General features: G+C 42.7%; 1 protein-coding gene across 7 annotated transcripts in view; it reads right to left on the reverse strand.

The window, feature by feature from the left end:
• Positions 1-20,119, reverse strand: part of DUSP16 (dual specificity phosphatase 16) — a 69,090-nt gene extending 48,971 nt beyond the window's left edge. For 4 of the 7 annotated variants that reach the window (XM_071816893.1, XM_065850499.2, XM_065850537.2 and 1 more), the window contains exon 1: positions 19,267-19,402. The gene's annotated coding sequence lies outside the window, so the exon portion shown is untranslated. Of the gene's footprint in view, positions 1-19,266; positions 19,403-19,532 lie in introns of those variants that run through there. The other 3 variants (XM_065850508.2, XM_065850527.2, XM_065850519.2) reach the window with 3 other exon arrangements.
• Positions 20,120-20,379: the final 260 nt, after the last annotated feature.

Genomic DNA, 20,379 nt, shown 5'->3' on the forward strand with positions numbered 1-20,379 from the left:
AAGCCAAATGCAATACTGTATAAACTATAACTATAGTTCATATAACTACTCCTACATTTATACAGTCCTAAAATTACATTTGGCTCTTTGAAGGTGATAACGAGGCTGACGTGGCCCCTGATGAAAATTAGTTTGATACCCCTGATCTAGAAGAAAATGCATCTAGTCTACCTGTAGCTACAATACCTATCCAAGACTAAAACATCCTTCCTAATCTTGTTCAAGCCATCAGGTTAAAGCATTGCTTTGCCAAGTTTCAGCTTTCTGGCACTCTGTTTAAAGTATAAACATGTAAGACCTTTATGAAAACTAGCTTTAGGTTTGGCAGGGAGACCACCTGGCATCAAAGGTATACCTTTTAGTATGCCTATGGCCATATGCCTGAATTTTAGTCAAAAAGTCAGAAGCTGCAGGGATTTTTTTTAATATGTTTGGCAGAGAAATTCTCCTGATATCCAACAGGCATTGTGCACGCTTCAATGGAGGGACAGACAGCGTGCTGAGATGCTTAAACCTAAGACTGACGAGCCAGCTGTGAACCAAACCACCAACCTGGTGCTCACATTGGCCTTGACAGAACACAGGGTTTATTTGTGCGATCTTACCCCCCAGCACAGCTACAAAGCTTTCTAAACCTAGGCTAAATACTTTCTCCATGGCACCACACCACACAGGGCAGATGGACTAGGCCAGAATGATTTGTTCTGCAATTCCTACTGTGTGCCATTACAGTACCAAACACCAGAAAAAGCAGATGATCCATTACACTTGCATTATTCTGCTCAGAAACACATACAGGAACGGAAAATAATCTTATCACCCACACACAGAAGCTGCTGCAGGCAGCAGGGGTGGTCTGCATACAGAGTTGAGTGGGACGTATGAAGGAATAACTGAAGCAGAGGAAAAATACACTAGCACCACAAAAAGATGAACTTGGCCACCAGATATTAATCCACAAAACCTACAGCTGTCCCCAGGAACTGATATACATCTGGCTTTAAAAAGACAAAGTGAAGGTTGCTTGGACAGCAAAGGGTGTCTTGTCCGGAGAACTCCTGCTCCACTGCTACAAAGGGATTGTGCCTCCTGACTGGGTAGAAAGATCCAAAGCCCTGTTCGAAGGCTCAGTTCAAAATGCACCACTGCCCACCATGCTAGACTGCCACAGTTTTTTTGTGGGTATAAGATAAAAATCAAGTTAACAACTCCTTCCAGCACAATCCAAGTATGAGAAAGCACCAGCGTGATGATTGCTCACACGGTCTCAGCACAGCGTCCTTGTTCTTACACAGCACGATAGGGTCATTCCTTACAGAAGCACCTTCCCTGGGGCGGTACTCAATCGAGGCGTAATTATTTAACCACAATCCCATCTGCTTTGCATTCCTGTTAAAGAAAATCTGATGCAAAAAAGGTAAGAGCTTGGCTACATATCCTTGGCCCAAATACCCTGTTACCGGTGCTGTGCTGCTTGCCTGCCCATCGTTGTTTGCACTCTGGAAGTTTGCAGCAAGACAGTCTGTGCCAAACCCAAATAACTTTGTCATTAAAAGAAAAACTTGAAGCCTAGCAGTAGGAAGTGTGCGCCATGCTTCACTGATCTTGTCAAATTATACAGCAGAGACAATTACAACTAAAGTGTTCTTAGGAAGCTTAGTGACAACTTTGAAGCCACGGTTTCTCTGCTTCAGGTAGACTGGAACAAGGGAAACAGCAGGGGATAAAAATCTCTCTTGCCGTACTTGAGCCCCCCACAAATGCAAAAAGGATTCCAAAGGGAAACTACCCCACTTCAGACAGAAATGTAAGTGGTAGAGATCTACTCAGGAACTTGAGTTTCTCTTTGTGCCTACACCTTTACTACCAGCACCTGAGCTCGTAAACACAGAAAAGCACTATCCTGTTCTGCATTAGCTACTTAAAGGCCTTTGAGTTGTTTCTTCCAAAAGGAGTGAACAAGACAAAGCCCACCAAGAATATCTGAAAAACATTCATGCTGTCACCCCTCAACAAAGATAGAGATGTGCAATATAATGGCCCACTCCTTCAATGAATACTGTACCTACTACTGTATATAACTCCAATGACTTAGAGCTGTGGCTCCCAGACAGGATGCTGAATAGTCTAAGTAAGTATCTTTTAGCACATTTCTATTTTGACAAAACCATAGTCATATCCAAAATTATTTTGGTGAACAACTGATATCAAGGAAATTATTTACTGACTTAGAATTCACTTTTCAGGGATAAATGATCACAAAATACCAGACTAACTAAGAATCTAAATACGAGTATCTTCTTTTAGTATTTTTAAGGCACGATCAAATCCTCCTGAGGCCTGTCACAGACGGTCTATCCATCCAGCAAGGCTAAAGGCAATTCCCATGGTACTCCACCCAAACCTTGCTCTTTTCAGATATTTAAATGCATCCAGGTTTATCCACAAGAAAGCTTTTCTAAAGAGCAAGTTCCATGTCTGAAACCAGCAATTACCAATAGTTTCAGACACAGGGAAACTTGCAAAATCCATCTCAAGGCTACAGATGCCCCAAGCAGGAATGGTGTGTTCCATCCACCATGGCAGAAGCATTCAGAACTTTACAAGAGAGCAGCCAACGTGCAAAGAGCCTGGAGGCAACACTGCCATCAGGTTTTCTGATTGTCTCACAACAATTAAGAAAACCTTAAAGTTGAATAATTTTGAAGGAGAAGAGCAATTCTGGGCCACCTTTTATACTTCACACGTTCCAACTAAACCATAAAGAACAAGAGATTAAGCCTCTTGGAAGGTCTCGTAATTGTGTTACCTTATTTATATTATTATCATGATCAATTATTTTTCCATTTTAATTTTTGAATCCAGAGAAGAGTTACTTAATCCATTATAAAACTATAAACATAGTTTGAGGTTGACAGCCACACTAAGAGATAAATGAATTTGTGCCATCCTATACAAACAGTTTGGTGAATACCCAGCGTCATGTATTATAACAGCATCTGATGGTGCCTTTTAAAAGTACAGCCAGATCTGAAAATTCAATCAGAAAACTTGCCAATAAGTTGTACCTTTGAGTTTCCTAAACAAACAAACAAACAACAACACCCTGAAAGCAAATCTCAGTTTAACACACACACGTGCACTACTCCACGAAGTTCACAGAGAACACAGTAACAACAGTGGTCAAAGGGATGTGCCCTGCTGTGGCAGAACCAAGTTTAAATGAACTGGATTCTGGGGACTGTAAGGAATGACCACATGTAAACTCATCACTCGTCTTAGATTGCTGTTTCAAAATCTAGATCTGTTAAAACCTCTACAGCAAACCTCATCATATATTCAGGGAACAAGAACCACTTCTTGTAATAGAATCTCTAGGGAAAAAGTAGAAAGACGGGAGTTAACAACAGAAGTTACAGAAGAAAGGTGGTTTTGTTTGGCATCCTCAGAGTAAAGAAGTTTCTCCACATATTCAGATGGAACCTCCTGTGCTTCAGTCCCTGCCCACTGCACTGAAGAGTCTGGTCCCATCCTCTTGACACCCAACCCTGAGGTAATTACAAGCATAAACAAGGTCCCCTCTCAGCCTTCTCTTCTCCAGGCTGAACAGACCCAGCTCTCTCAGTCTCTCCTCATAAGAAAGATGCCCAAGGGCCCTACTCACAATGCTGTAAATGGTGATCCTGAAGTGAGACCTGTTGAGCTCTCCTGGATGGCAGCGGGCTGGGACCAGTACCTCTCCCTGACTGGGATGCCTCCCAGGCCCCATCTCGCAAAGATTCAATGATCGCCTACTGACATTTATAAAACTTATGAAAGGGAAATTTTAATCATAGGTTAACCTTTTAGTGTGTGTGTGACTTGATTTTTAGAACTGTTTTGTCTATTTGTCTGTGTATCAATCCAACCTCTTTTGTGTGTGTGGTTTTACTTAAGAAAACCCTGTTATAAGTTTGGTGTGAACCTTGTCACTTACAAATCTTTAACTAAGTTGCTATTTTGATTGATTCTAACAAATTTCATTTAATCACTCTTAAATTGGCTGGTGATTTTTATTGGTAATTATACAACCTAAACATGTAAGCTACCACAAAGTATAACAAATTCTAAATTGCTGCTAAATCAAAGCCATGTGAAAAATTCTATTTGCAACAACGGCCAATCTAGATAAATGCATCACTAGCTAATGGCTTCACCTACAAATCAAATAATTGCATGTTTAAATATTTTCGAACTCAAATCTGCTACAGCTGAGAGGCTCCTCTTTTTGCATTCCCTTTTCCCATCAACTTGCTTCATCTCACGATGGATTTGTCCCTAGACTTCTACATCAGAGCTAGAGTTGTATCCTGCCCATTTTTCTGCTTGGCATGAAGACAATTCAAAGAACATAGACAGATGAAAAACGCTCACCTCAGCACACGATCTCTTTTTGCGAGTAGCACAGTAGCATTTCCTTTGGCCCTGACTATGCTGCTCGCACCTACACAGAACACTGTAGCAAATGTAATTTCCCAGACCTGTTCCTTTTTGACCAGATACATCTTTATTTTCTTCTTAAGCCATACAAGATAACACAGGAACCTCATCTATCTCATACTCCTTCCAAACACTGCCTCAAAACCACTACTTCACCACAACATCTACAAGGGCTTTGGTATCAGTACTAACCCTATTATATCAACCAGAATTGCGCAGGTGAACACCACTCCTCTCAGCCTCTGGGACCACCAAACACAGCAGAGTCCATGGTTTGTGAGTGGCCGCCTGGATTCTGTAATAAATATCTGGATTACTGCATGGAAGGGATACTCTAAAAAAAAAGTGTATATAAAGTAAAAATAAGCTGTGACTTCACTTTTAGATGCCAAAGCAAACAAGATTAGTACTCCATAAAGAAAATAACCGAGTTATTTACCACTTTGGAGTTCTACCAAGTATTTCATACAACCAAGCTAAATCTGAGTATTTTAGTATATTTTCATTACAACTTGTTTTTGAGTAACTGGGTCTCTAGACAGCACTGTTTTTTGCAGAAAAAAAAGATACAACCTCCAATACCTTTTCTCTACTTCTGGAGTAACTGTTCTTAATCATTCCATTTCACAACAGTGATCTCAACAAAAACAACGAAGAAATGAGTATTTTGATAACAAGTTCTCTGTGCTTAGCATTTCATAACAATTTTATGGGTGCAGAGATGCCGTGTCATTCTGGACAGAGTGTATTTCAAAATGAAAACCTATCAGCAGGAAGGAATTTAGAGAATCATGCTCCTCAAATGAAAGGAAGACAGGTGACCCAGAAGCACAGAGCACACTATACTATCGGTCCAGCCTTCCTTACTTCTTTCATTGGTAAAATGGCACTGGCATTACATGTGAAGTCAACTGAAACACTCTGGATATGAGGAACCACAAGTTGCCATGAAGATTGATGAGGAAGAGTCTTTTCCTAGGGGAAAATAAAAACAAACAAACCCGCAAAAGAGTCTGTCAGGAAGAGGGAAGGAACAACAGGAAGGAGGAAGAAATCACTATGAATTTGGCACCTTTTTAATTCAGGAAAACATCAGAGCTCTTGCAATTCCCACAAAGTATAAACCAGGAATCACACAGTTACTGTGGAAAAGGGGGAAGAGTCAAGCCAATTCTGTTTAGAGAAGGAAGTGGAATACCGTGCCAAACGCAAGAGGAATTTAATTTGAAGAAGGAGAATCTACATTTCAATTTAGCCTTTGAACCACTGCAGGACCTGCCAAGGGACATTTTTGGTTCTGTGTTTTTTTCCTTACCTGGAAATAAGAAACTAAGCTTTCCTCCTGCTCCTCACTAGAGTGATCTTAGCACTGTGTCAGAAAACCAGTTTACTGTTTGCATTAGCTCACCACTAAATGAGAATGGTCATAATACAACTGAGTTCACCACACTCATGGAAGGAATCCTACCAAAACTAGTACCATGCCGCTACATTTCAGAAACGGAGCCAGTTCAAGAGATCCTCAATTCAAGGAGAGAGAGGAAATTAAAAGCAGCATGTTTAGCTCCCAGTTGAGTCTGAAAGTTGTGGAAGGTATACACACCACTTCACAAGGAAAAGGAACAGGAAGCCAGGGAAGAAAAGAGTCATTATGTTTAAATGGTAATATTTTCGTGAGGTTACACAGGCCAAATGAGCATATCCCAGAAAAATGTGAATCCAAGCCTGGGTAAAGAAACAGAAAGCATAATAAATGACAGCAGATTAAAAAAAAAAAAGGCGCTTTAGGAGAGCGAAGACTATAAGATCAGAAAAACACATCAATAAAAAATCATAAGAGCTAGTGCACAAAAATGTAAGGGTGCAATAAATTTTGATACTAGCAACTAGATAATAATAGCTGAGAAAGCAAAAACAGATTTCTTTGCAAGACCTGCTCCTGCTCAGGATGCTGGCAAAAGATAAGTTCAAGATAGACTAAGACGACCTACTGTCAGGAATGACACATCAAAAGAAAGAAGAAAAAAAAAAATCATTAACTAATAGTAAGTCAGCACGTCCTCAAGATTTATGAGGGAATTCAAGAATGCAATGACTGAGCAGTTAACAGAAATACGTGATGTTTGTTGAAGTGAGCTATTCCAGCATAGGTATAAAGTGTTTGTAAAAAATGCTATAAATGACAGAAAAAAACCAAACCAAACCCAAAAAACCAGTAGATTTAAGTACTAGAAAAACTAGTTTTAAAGTAGCCACAGAGAATCTCTGGCAGAATTTATGACAGGTGAAAAGGAGCAAAAGGGAAGAAATGGGGGAGGCCACAGAACCACTTTTTCTTCATCTGACCCAAACCCGTTCTTAAATTTGCCCATTTGTCTTTAAGCAGGTCAACTCAATTGTTTAAAGCAACTTCACACAGACTTACCGGAAAGCCAATTTTGTAGTCTATAATAAAAAGTTCCAAAAAGTTTCAAAGAATTCCTGGCCACTGAGGGGAGAGAAAAAACCTCAGAGTAGTAGAGGAACAGAAAAAGAAATTTTAAAAGACAAATTGGTGTCTCTGTTGATAGAAACAACATTGGGAAAAGTTACTGGAAATCAACCACTTTTTAGGTGAATACTTTAGCTCTGCACCTGGCTGAATGGCAGAGCTGTGCAGGCTACTTCAGTTGACTTGTTCGTACAAACCCACGTGCAAATTTGATGCAACTCAGTTTGCATGGTCTGGGGGAAAAAAATGAAAAAGGTGTCTTCCCTCAATGACAAAAGCCCTCAGTTGCCAAAATGCCACCAAGAACAACACTAGTACTGACATGCTGTACGGACAGCAGTTCCATCAGCAGGATGCTCTGGATTCTGATCTGTCCTATACATGATCTTCTTGGAACAACATCTGTTCCAGTGGGGAAGTCACAGCATTACAGCAATGCAAGCAGCCAAACAGTGCCAGGAGCTCCAGCTGAACCAGCAGAACCTTGTTAGTCTAGGCAGGATCCCAAGAAGATACTACCTGAAAGGAGGTTGTAGCATGGAGCGTGTTGGGCTCTTCTCCCAAGTAACAAGTGATAAGATGAGAGGAAATGGCCTCAAGTTGCACCAGAGAAGGCTCAGATCAGATATTAGGAAAAAATTCTTCACAGAAAGGGTTGTCAGGCACTGGAACAGGCTGCCCAGGGAAGTGGTGGAGTCACCATCCCTGCAGGTGTTTAAAAGGCACTTAGACGAGGTTCTTAGGGACATGGTTCAGTGCTAGTGCTACTGAGTGCGCAAAATTTAACTGCGTCTTTCAGATAGCTATAACCACCAAAACTGCACACTGAGTGTTCCATGAAGACCATGGATCCAGATCTTCTCAATTCATTATATCTAGGCATGGCCTAAGAATCTTAATCTGCAAGACTGTTTTGCTTTGCTGGCTAATTAATTGCTTTTCTTATCGTATAAAACATTGAGAAATTACTTTGAATGAAAGCTTTATAAGATATAAGCTGGTCTAGAGTGTGCATGTGTATATATATGTGTGCGCGCACGCATGTGTATATAGATAGATAGCTTGTATGTGGGTGGACGTATATAAAAACCACACACACACACACACACATACAAATGTCCTGACACTGTTTTAAAGGGAAAGTACCTTCACAGAACCCAAGTTCTAAACTTGCCAGGTAGTAGACAAGCAAGAGTTTCCAATAGAGGACAGAGCTCTCAGAGCTTTGGGCAGCCAACCCAACCCAATCCAACCCAACCACAACCTGAACTGATGGTTCCAGCCTCAGTTTCCAGTGGACAAATCCATGTAGCGAACATGGTTCTTGCTGCCTCTGAAGAAGACAAGCTTGGAAAGAAATTCCTCCAAGTTCCAACAATTCCCTTCAGACAGCCATGGGCTGCAACAGGTTCACCCGCACCACAGGACACAGGTAACTCCAACGCATGAGCTGGCTTGTGGGCCAAGCACACAGGAAACCCCCAAACAAGGGCACAAGACAGGTCTGTGGAACAAGAGAAAGTTCTTTTGTTGGAGCACACCTGACTGGTAAACCTCTGAGCCCATTCCTGCTCCCTCAACAGACAGACACGTGAACAGGAGGCAGAGCCCATCATACCTTTGGTTCCTCCAGGACTGCTGCTTCAGAGCCCCACACGCACCCAGCTGAAAGGAGACACTCCATGGCAGCTTAAAATAAGCTAAATCAGGGCTACCAGGCAGCAACCACCAACTAACTGTACAAGCAAGTAGAATAAACAAACACATATATAAACCACATCCAAACAATTTTCATCCACTTCTGGTTCCCAGAACTGGCTCACTGTGGGATCCTGAGAGCCATTAAAAGAGCAAGTTTGCAGTGATGGTGGCTGGGAAGACAAGAAAAGAATCACAGTAACTGAGCATTTGGTGTTACCTGCCATAGAAACACAGGCTACATCCCACTAACCTGAGAGAGCTCCACCACTTTCAGTGGGTCCATGCTACTGTTCTCCCATTTCACTTTTACTGCTACTGAACTTATTTCTTTTGGCCAACAAGTTGGGTAGAACGCAGAAGAAAGGAGGGGCTGGTCTACAGGGTTGTGCTTACAAAGCACTCACAAAGGCAGCACAAAAAGTAACCCAAAAACATCAGGAGACAAACAGCAGGAGCCGGAGGAGGCTGGTACATTTGTATCCACAATTCTGTTAGAGGACATCAGCCTCTGGAGCTGCACACATTCTAGAAGCAAACACAAAATTTGCCAACTTTTTTTTTAAAGATAAAAGCTTGTGTTCCATCTAGAGTAGCTACACACAAAGCCAGTTCAAAAAAAAAAAAAAAATCCAACATATTAATAAATTACTAATAGCACGAAGAAAAGTACTAACTCATACCAGAAGTGTTCAGACAGATCGTCTTCCCCACTCCTTCCCACCCTCTCAGTTGCACTGGAAGGCATGTCTTTACGTGGATCCAGGAGCATGCACTGAGAAGCCTACAGTCTCTGAACCTTACAGATTTCCGACATGAAGATACAGTCTATAGTACAAGGTTTTGAAATCAACTCATTCTTAAATATTTACAAACACCTGGTGTTAAAGACCAAACACACAAAACCAGGCAAGAGTATTCTCCCAACAGCCTGCATTTCTAGTTTTTAATATGTATGTTTAGTTACCTGAATTATAAACCAAAATACAGACTCAGAAAGACAAAGCATGCACTAATCATTAGTGTCAGCAATCTTTAGATGATATTTGCTAGATGCATAAGTAGTACTGACTATTATGAACCCCGCACTTCCCATAACTTGTCATTAGACTTCATTTAGACAGCCTGTCAAATGACTTTTCCTCATACACACAAAAAATAACTCTTTTGTTATCTGCTACTATAATACAAGCTTAGTATTACTAGCCAATACAGAGAGATCCTGTCCTGTTGTCACATTAGAACTACATTTTCTGCGATTTAAAAGGCCCATTTTCATGCACAACTAATGCAGAATCTTTTTATTTCTTTAAAAAAAAAATGCCTCATCTCTGTTGACTGTATTTTCTTCTTTTTTTTACCCTTTATTAGACCATACTGTATATTTTTCTAATATCTGATCAATACCTCTTCTTTTCCATTATTCCCTATTTCATATTTCTAATTCTGTTTCTTATGCACATCTTTCTTTTCAAGTATTTTCACAATTACAAAAGCTGACCCTAATACCACGCAGCTTTTGAAATTGGTCATACTGTTTGCAACTTCAGATCCAGAAAGTGAGAAGCTGGAATATTTTTCCATTGCAATGCAATTTCACTGCATTTTGAGTAAAAGTAGAAGGGTCACAGCTCTGTCCACATAAATCAGCAGATAGCACTGTAACCATTTAAAAGTAAATCAGAACTGATTCTGCAGAATTCAATAAAGGCTATTTTACTGCTGATGGAGAAGATGAAAGATGTTATACGTTGGTGGTTGAATTACTTTACCTTCATTATGTCTCAAAGTAGCTGATCTACTTGATGCCAGCCCCACTTCACCTGTCTAAAAAAAAGAGTAATGCTCTTTTCTACCCAGAGGTAGCCTTCTCCAGCTGTGTTTTTACATATAACAATCAACATTTGAACGCAAGAGACCTTTCAAGAAGGAAGCTCCACTTGTAGATTCCCACTTTGCCAACACAAATGAAAAAAACAGGAAAATAAGTGATAAATAGCTAAGTAAGACAACTACTTGACTGTACTGAAAAGCAGTATCAGCAGTTGGGCCAAATATTAAGCACTCAGTAGAAATGCCTCACTTTGGTGGATATAACAAGAATTTTTTATGCGTACTTCATAATTTAGTCAAGCAAAGATATGCAAAAATGTGGATATCTACTCCAGTATCAGCCAGGTTCCAGGTCACAAAAAGCAATATATTAAGGGATATTTTCTTTTTTTTCCTCCTAGAACCTCTAACAGTTATTGTATGCTTAAAGTTATGGAGCGTTCTTTGTTTTGTTTTAGTGGTTTGTTGGTTTTGTTTTGTTGTTTGTTTTTTTTAAAACCAAAACTGAACTGGAGACCATGCGTGTCAATACTGAGGTAGAACTACTTACTGAGCATGTACACACAAAAGAAATTTAAATGCTCCACATTCCTCCCAATTTAATCCATAACATAAATTCTTGGCTTTGAAATATTCCAAGATTTAAATCACCAACACCGTCTTGAATTTTTTTTTAATTATTTATCAAGCCATGAAAGCCACTTTTTCTGTCTCTGCAAGGGATAGGGGAAGAAGGAAAAGGGGAAAAAAAAAAAAAAGAGAGAAAAAAAAACACTGTCAAAGGACTTGGCAGCTTACAAAAAATTCCCAAAGCAAACACCGTGTCTCTCTAAGACAGCATTTGCTAATAGTGTCACTGTACTCAGCTCTTTTAGTGTGCCTGCCACTAAGCAGCACATAAGAACAGATAGTCCCGAAGCTTCCTGAAAGGACAAGACCTGAACCTTTGACCTGAAATCAGTCCCCCCCTTTCCCACCCACCCACCTCCCCTATTGCATTACCTCCTTATTGTTGACTGAAACTGTAGACAAAGTCAGCCACTAAAAAGAACATTCTGCCTGTCTTAACGCAAAATCTTGAAAATCCTCGCCACGGCTCTATTAAAAAGATCAGACAATTATTGGTTGAATCCTCTCAAAAACTTATAAGTAGAAGATTTTGTTTTAAGCAGCAGCTGTATATTCACATAGCTATGCAGACATTTCATAGCCACTTTGCCATACTGGCTTATGTCTGGGCATCTGAATAAAAATAGCTAATGTGCTGGCTGGTTACACCATTAAATAAAGTGCACAAAGCAATTGCCAGTACTGTTTTTGCCCATGAAAGGCAATGGTCATTAATAGCTTATATTTGCAGAAGGCTATCAGAGGAACAGCGTGCCTGAGCTTCCTCCGCAGTTTTCTATCGGTTTAACCATACATGAGGCAGCAGGGAAAAGACACCCTGGGTTTCCTCATTCCAAAACAGGTCGCACCTGTAGGAGAGTTGGCAACACGCAAGCCTCAGTCAGAGAAAAAGATTCAAATCCTGTAAATTGAAGGGGGCAAAAAGATGTGGGTCACTTCATAGAAAGAGTATCTTGGGGAAACGTGCAATGATAGTTACTATTAGTTAGCATTCCGACACTTTATTTTGCTGTCCCGACTTGTATCCTGGAGATCTGCGCTTGTGTTACTATTCCTTTTCATCCATTTTACGCTTGATGGAGTTACCTTTCTTTCAGCGATATTTTGAGAGGAAACAGGCAACATAATGGGCTACTCATACAATCATGTCCAGGCTAGACAAACAGATTTTCCAGGCATCTTCAAATATATCTACCTGGAAACCACAGCAGTCAGAGTAAGTGAGCCACGCTGAGAAAACAGGCTTTGTCAGAGGGATGGTATCCACACATGGATCACCTAACAAGCAGAATGGAGGACTGGGAAGCTGACAGCATGCTCCCAACATGACAACCATGAGAAGTCAGGGATTTTCAGCATCTGGACAGGAGAGCTCACTCCACTGACCAGGAAAAAAGCTGAAAAATTACATGCAAGAAAAAACAAAACAAAAAGGGCGAATAATGAGAAACAAACAAGGAAGCAGAAGAAAGTACAAATATAAGCAACTTCATTAGTTTGTCTAAATATGCCCTAAGTAAGTCTCCTACAAGGTAGAAGTTTATGGGCTTTACCAGGTCCCATAAGCACAGTGCCCACTTGCCTTCAGCTGCCGTGTCTTCCTGAGATACGGGACTATGAACCTACAGACCAGTCACTGTCCATTACCGCTCTTCAGTAAGACCTCAGTACACTCACTGTGTAAAGCTTAAGAGCTTTTAGGACATTGAAATTATGCAGGAGTAGCCTGGGAGCAAGGGTAAGAAGGTACCAACTGGGTTCCACTGCCATGAGAAGAAACTTGGCCATCAACGCAGAGCTCCAAGCAGGGCATGGGAAAAAGAGATTTTCACAGCCTGTCCTCAATTTGGAGCACACCTGCCTTGCGCTCAGGGACTTGGGACAGGCAGAGGAAGCCCTACGGAACTGGTGACATTGTTTGTCTCCTGGTAATCTGGATTCAGCCTGATGTGTCGCTTCAGACTTAACTTGGACCTAACACCATGCCAACCCAAAGCACTAAGATTAGTGCTGTGCATTTTTTTTTGCTGGAATATTCTCCATGCTTGCTCAAAAACTGGCACAGCTCTATGAAGCTTTGTTGCAACCAAAATGAGGTTAGTTCTGTTTGCTCCCCAAGTTTTGCTACTAAGAGGCCTCTACCTAAATTCTCTTAACTTAGAAAGGCACTTCTAGGTATGATGGGCTTAGTGGAGAGACACATAACACAAAGTCCCTCCCCAGTCCCACTCTTTTCCCACCGAGTTTTCTGGAGTTCGTGTAGACCCGTATGAAACTGTCAGGGCCAGCAGAGCTGGAAAGCAAGAGAAAACACTGAGTGCCAAACATAATTTTTAAAGAAAGAACGTGTGAAATCCCAACACCTAAGCAGGTTCCCACCTGTAACAAAATACTTATGTGAACTGTATAAATGATAGGTGCTATACTTATTCCAGAGACAGCATTAATACAATGACTGGAAAGTAATCTCATGCTCGTTCTTAAGGCAAATATGTTCTTGGTGCTTGGGACCCACCTGTGAAATTAAGGCTTGTTTCAGCAGTAGGATGGCATATTGAGAGAAGCCTTCTGAAAGTAGTTCAGACTCTTTGCACATATTAGGAAGATGGTGTTCAGAAGATGGATGGCCTCCATGCTTAAGGAACTGTATAAACTTAGTGAAATACACACTACCAAGAAAGTCACGCCTCGTAAGCAGCATATTGTAGGTAGAAACCCAAATCCTGACATGGGATTTGAGTCTTTAAAGTCTGAGGTGAATGACTCTTACACCTAGCAATCAAGAAGCAAAACCAACATTCAGGCTATTAGAAGCGTGGTGTTTATATCCTTAACTTTACGAATTATTCAGCCTTTAAATATGCTTTACTGGGGCTTCACTAGGACCAAGACACAGTACCGAATCAATTTCATCCAGAATGGTGTGGGGGGAGGGAGAGTTGCTTTCCTATTTTGAGAGCAACATCTATGCTACACATGCAGAGCCAAAGCCTTCTAATCCAGCAGGCTGAATACATACTAGTTATTCAAACTCAAGAACGTGTGCATAAAAGGAATTTCATACAATTAGTCTCTGTTGTCCTCCTTGTTTTATGCTCTCTGTAAAGCTCTCATTCCAATGTTGCTACATTACATACTCAGACCAATCTTTTTGCCTCCCACAATGCCTTCAGTAATATAAAAAAACATTAGGCAAGCAGGCAAGGATGTCCAAAAAGAGAGTATTTGTACAATCCACTGATCTATCATTTAGTCACCAAAAGGGTCAATTCATAGATTATTATAGTAAAGCAAAACCAAGGGAAGCAAAATGCAAACACATAACGCTGGTTCAATCTCAGTATTAGAAACCGTGTGTCATAGTTTTCTGCCAAACTAATGTAATGGAACACAGTTATGATTTTATGAAGAAAAAATTCTGTACTATTTTAGCAGACTGTCAGTCTGGATAGCATGCAAAAAGATCAAATGGAAGGAAAAAAAAATACAATCTCAACTAATGGAAGCCCCTGCACACCTCCACTTGTGTGTCTTTATTTGCTAAACAACTGACAGAAGTTTATAACTTAACCTTGAAACCAAACCAGAGCATAAATTTACCAGAGGAGGTCTGTGCAAGGAACTGATCCTAGTGTCTGAGAAACGAGATGAAAACTTGTACTACACAGAGCAAAATTAGTTCCAAGGACACACTAAAGAGAAGCCATGTAAGTTACTGGCGACGCATGGCTCACATTGTGACCAAGAAAGAGCAGAGATAACTGACTTCCTCTCAAAGAAGGACCTTGTTTCAGCAATTCTTTTCATATATTCACGAGGTACAAATGTTACAGCGCCGGACGGCGCAAGCGCAGAAAAGCAGCAGCACGAGAGCTCGGGAAGGTCTGTGGCAGAAGAGATCACTCTGCATCCCCACAGCAAACCTCTCGTCACTGAGGCAACACTCTCTCCCCTCTTTCCTAGCCTGCCCAGTTATTAATTTGGGGTTTTTCTTCAGCTGCAGGAGCATTTTGTAGGGACACATGGTGGAAAGCTGCCAGCCCTCCCAGAGCCAACTCTGAGTAGGTCAGTCTTGGCTCACCAGCAGACCACATAGCGAAGCAAAAGGAAACACAAGGCCTTGAACTCAGGCCCATCTTCCCCTCTCGTCCTCCATACGCACACCCTACATGCAGATTTTCTTTGATCGCTGAGGATTAGTAACTCACTGGTGGCCAGCATCATCTCCACTGGAGATCGTGAGAGCTTCCAGCAGGCCCTATCAATAAGCAAACTGAGAAGTTAAGATGCCAAACTTTACCGTCAACATGTATTTTTGGCTTCCTTCAGGCGTTATGGGAAGTTACGGAATAACTATAACATAGATTGCTTATTTGGAGCTGCTGAGATCGAGTCTGGCGAAGGAGAGAAGTGGTGATGTGAACTTCCCTCTTCCCACAAAATGTCTTCAGCCAGCAGCATCTCAGCCTCCAGCCTTGCTCCAGAGCCAGTTTCATCTCAATTAGCTTTGGCATCACAGTGGTGATACTATTATACTCGTGATAAAGAAAACCCTGAAGATGGGGTCCCCCAGGTAACAACTAGGAAATAGCCCGAAGTTACAGTGTTCACTTCACCTTCACACAAATGAGTCCTGGTCTTCAGTTAATCCCTGGCTTTAGTTTGGGCAGATATAGTGATACACATCACGAGGCCAACCATCACCTATGGCTTTTGAGTTGTGCAGAAAGTAGAGGCCGCATACGCAATCAGCAGGCCTAAAGAATGCTGCATTACCCTTGGTTTATGAAGGGAGACACCAAATAGATCAGACAAATATTATCGATATTAACATGACAGATAGTTACTGATATTTAAAATATTCTGCAGAAACCCTCCATGTCACTACACTCAATCTGGATGCAATCCCTAAGGAACTGTAAGGAAAGTGAATGTACCATTCAATGCATCAGGGACACAGCTACTTCCCTACTACCCAGAAAAAACAGCTTCTTGACAATTCTTCTTAAATAATCACGGAAGGACCATTACACAGCTATGGACAAAATGCTACAAGACTGCAAGAAGAAACATTCAGTCATTTGATCAGCGTAACAACAATCTGTAGAGACAGAGGATTCTCATGCCAAACCCAGGTTTCTTCCTAGGGGTGAAACAAGCAAAAAAGGAAGGGATGTGCCAATCTTTCCACACATCATCCTTTGACAGTAACTGCTCTATGCCATCCAGCTATTCAAAATTGTCAGATCTTGAAGAATATCCATGATGCTTTTCTGACTGTTCCTATAGGAAAGGAGAGGGGAAAAAAAAAAAAAAGGAGAGAGAGAAAATAAAGGGGGAAAAAAAAAAAAGTCACAGAAAATTCAATAGTTCAATAGACATAACTATAAAACGAAAGCTATCACCTGGCCTCCTTTTTCTTGATGGAAAAAATGCTTCAACTGTGCTTACTGTATTTCTTGAAAAAATCATATTTTGAAAACAGTGAATATTCCTGAATAGATCTAAGAATTAAAGAGTTGAATTTCAAAAAGACAGGTGACTGAGCAAGGTGGTCCTCACCCTGCACACAGCTCTTAGTGCACAATGCATTACAGCTGAGCTCACCTGAAGACCAATGCAAGTAACAAAAATCATAGAGTCATTTTGGCTGGAAGAGACCCTCAGGATCATTGAGTCCAACCGTAACCTAACTCTAGCAGTAAACCATGTCCCTAAGAACCTTGTCTAAACACCTTTTAAACATCTCCACCACTTCCCTGGGCAGCCTGTTCCAATGCCTGACAACCCTTTCCATAAAGAATTTTTTCCTAATATCCAATCTGAACCTCCCCTGGTGCAACCTGAGTCCCTTTCCTCTTGTCCTATCACTTGCTACTTGGGAGAAGAGACCAATACCCTCTATGCTACAACCTCCTTTCAGGTAGTTGTAGACAGCGACAAGGTCTCCCCTCAGCCTCCTTTTCTCCAGGCTGGACAGCCCCAGTTCAGCGGCTAATCTGCCTGTTTGGCATTTCTTACAGAGGTCTAGAGGAGAGCCTGAATTTGCCCTCTGAGGGCTTCTTAAGGCCTGCATGAACCATTTACTCATCTTAAAATCGGAAAAGTAGCTGACCCAGGCACATGGCAGATCGAACCACAACTCCCTGCAGGGCCTGAGGGCTGGCGCAGACCCCAGAGGAGCTGGGCGCGGGCTTGGGAGACAGAACTCCGAGTGAAATCCATTTAACACATTCCTGCAAAGCTTCTGCCAATACCGTTCCTATGGACGGTTGAAGCTATTCTATCTAAAAGCAAACATCCTTGCCAGGCTAGCTGCCTTCGCTGAAAGAATAGCATGCATTTTACAGAAACAACGATAAATGGAGCTCACTTTCACCTACAGAAGTTTTTCTGGTATGATTTTGTTTCATTATATCTGCTTAAGTAGCTAACAAAACCAGACCTACTGGAGCAGGAATGTATTTATGTATCTTTATACTGCGTGTTGTGTTACTAAATGCTTGGTTGGGCTTTCTGGTCCTTTGCACGTGTATTAAACCATGCAGTGTTTTGCAGCTACCACCTCTAGTTAGCACAGGCATCGGCACCTTCTTTCCTGCTTTTATTTATTTGTTCGTTTAAAAAGAAAATTTGAAATTGTGCATTAAGATATATTGAAGCACTCTTGTATTAAACAAGCATCGTGACCAGAATTTGTTACACCTCAGCCATTTTTTACAGATTCTTCTCTAAAAATATTAATAAGCATACTCAGTAAACACAGGATTTGCTTTTGAATATCACTATTCTTCACATCTTTTTGTAATTAAAAATTAAAACTAAAAATACATGTACCCCCCCCCCATTGCATACTTGCTCCACATTCAAATAGAAACCCCCAGACAACCAACATAAACAACTGTGATGAATGCTTCAATTTCCAATGAGCAGTGGGATGAACACCATATAAAGAAAATAAGACTATTTTTCCACCTCCCCTCTAAACGCAGGAGTCTAAAACAACTCCTGTTTGGTCACTTGTGAGTCTGTAAACTCTGTATCTACCAAACCACACGCTGTCAGGAATAGCACAAATCGTAAAGAAAGGATTACAACATCATTTGGGGGCTTCGGTTGGGGTTTTTTCGTTTAAGAACCCCGACACACACCCTTACACAGAGAAACAGTTCACTCTGCTTTTAGCTTTCAAAACGAGCACAGATCTATTTATTCTGCTGGGTATACACCGAACAACAAAAAAAAAGTTAGTCATAGGTCAGACAATACAGCTCACTATGACTACACCCTGCACTTGAAGAAAATGGAAAGATCGATTTTTTATTTCAACTAGCTGAAAAGAAAGTTAATTATTCTGGCTTTTCTTAACAAGAAAAAAAAAAAGCTTCCCATCAGACATCTAAGCAAATGTTTTCTGGCCGCTGGAAAACTCTTCCATTGGTCAAGCTTTGCAATAGGCACATCCCATACACCTTGTTCGGCACACAGGGATGTGCGCTCAGCTCCTCATCCCCGCCGCTTCTACGAGGGGAAAAAAATAGAGCCAGGAGAGGGTATGGGTCGGGCCTTGTACCAGGGCCAGCCACGGAGTTCGGAGTTTACGCCAGCGCAATGCCAGGTTAACAATTTGCAATTTGCTTCACTCCTGGACTCCACGGCAGCCCTCCATTTTGTCAGCTGCCTCAATTTAAAGGTTTTTCCGAGTTTGAAGGCAGAACTTCAAAAAAACTTCTTCAGAAGCCCCGCGGGGCTTTAAAGCATCCTCGACCATTTTAAGCAGTGGAAAGCCTATTCGGAGCCAGCACTATTTACTAAGTTTAGAAACGCCGGCGCGCACGCCAGAGTTTATCAAGAGCCTCCCCAAACATCCCCTGCAGACGGTTTTGGGACGCGCTGGAGAAGCCAAGCGGCTCCTTGCTTATCCTTTCTCCGCTCCCCGCCGCCTTTCCGAGGAGAGGCAGGTGGATAACGGGAGGTGAGAACGGAAGGGACGAGGAGGAGGCAGGAGCCGCCGCGGGCAGCAGGCTGCCGGCCGCCCCGCAGCAGCTAGGGGGAGCGCGGAGCGGCCCGCCGGTGCCGGTACCGTAACCCCCCCCTCCCTCTTTCTCTCTCTCTCTCTCACCCCCTTTCCTTACCACCTGCGGAGGCGGCCGGAGCCTGCCCGGGCCAGGGCAGCGACCTGTCCGCTGCGGGCGCGCTCCTCCGGAGGTGAGGGGGCGGCGGGGAAGGGCATGCGGGAGGGAGGGAGGAAGGGCTCCCGCCGCCCGCCTCTCCCTCACCTCCCTCCTCCTCCTCCCCGCCCAGCCCTGCCCGGCCCAGCCCGGCCCCCCCGGCGTCCCTCGCCCCCCTCCTGGGCTGCCTTCCCCGGGAGAGGGGTCTGTGCGCACCTCCCGGCACTTACTGTTTCGTCCCCCCTCCCCGTCTGTGTGTCTGTCTGTCTGTCTGTGTGTCCCCTCGGCGGGGATAAAAAGTTGTTGCCACCAACCTCGCCGCTGCCGTCTGAAACAACTTTGTTTCCTTCCAGCCGCTGGGGAAGCTCCTCTTTTTCCTTATTCCTTAATAATAATAAAAATAACAGCAATTAAAAAAACCCCCCTATATTCGGTTCATTTTTAAGAGGGGGAAGCGTGAAGGTGGGAGGGGAGAGGGGAAGAAAAAGGAAACATTTGACGCTTTTTTCTCCCCTCTCTTTCTCCCTCCCCCCCCCCAAGATGGCTTAAGAAAATTAAAAGGGGACAGCCATGGGGGGAGGGGGGACACACTGAAAACCTCAGGAGGAAGGAGAAAGTTTTGGGGTTGGGGGTATTTTTTTAATATGTTTTGCTGAGTTTTTTTAAAGCCTTCGGTTCCCAGAAGGACTCAAAGGATTACAAACGGGCAGAGCAAGGCAGGCACAAGGAGGGGAGCGAGCGGCAGAAAAAGAGTTTCGCTGGTCAGTAAACTTCAAGCTGCTGGGATGAGGTCATTGGTGTAAAAATAAAGCGATGGCGTCATTTGAAACCAATCCCAGTGAATGAACTCAGCCGGGGGGTGAAGGTGGGGGAGAGGGAGAAGGAGAAAGAGGAGGAGCGGGGAGAGCAGATCCCTGCGGGGACACTGAGGCAGGCGCCGCGGAGACCCGGCAGCGGGAGGCAGTGGCGGGGAGTGGGGGCTCACGCCGCACCATGCTGTCACCGAGTGGGGGGGACACGCGTCCGCTGCCCCCGGCTTCCCGCTGGAGCCGGCGGGCCGGCCCCTAGGAGGAGCCG

Source organism: Patagioenas fasciata, chromosome 1, assembly GCF_037038585.1.
Source record: "Patagioenas fasciata isolate bPatFas1 chromosome 1, bPatFas1.hap1, whole genome shotgun sequence".
Classification (NCBI taxonomy): Eukaryota; Metazoa; Chordata; class Aves; order Columbiformes; family Columbidae; genus Patagioenas; species Patagioenas fasciata.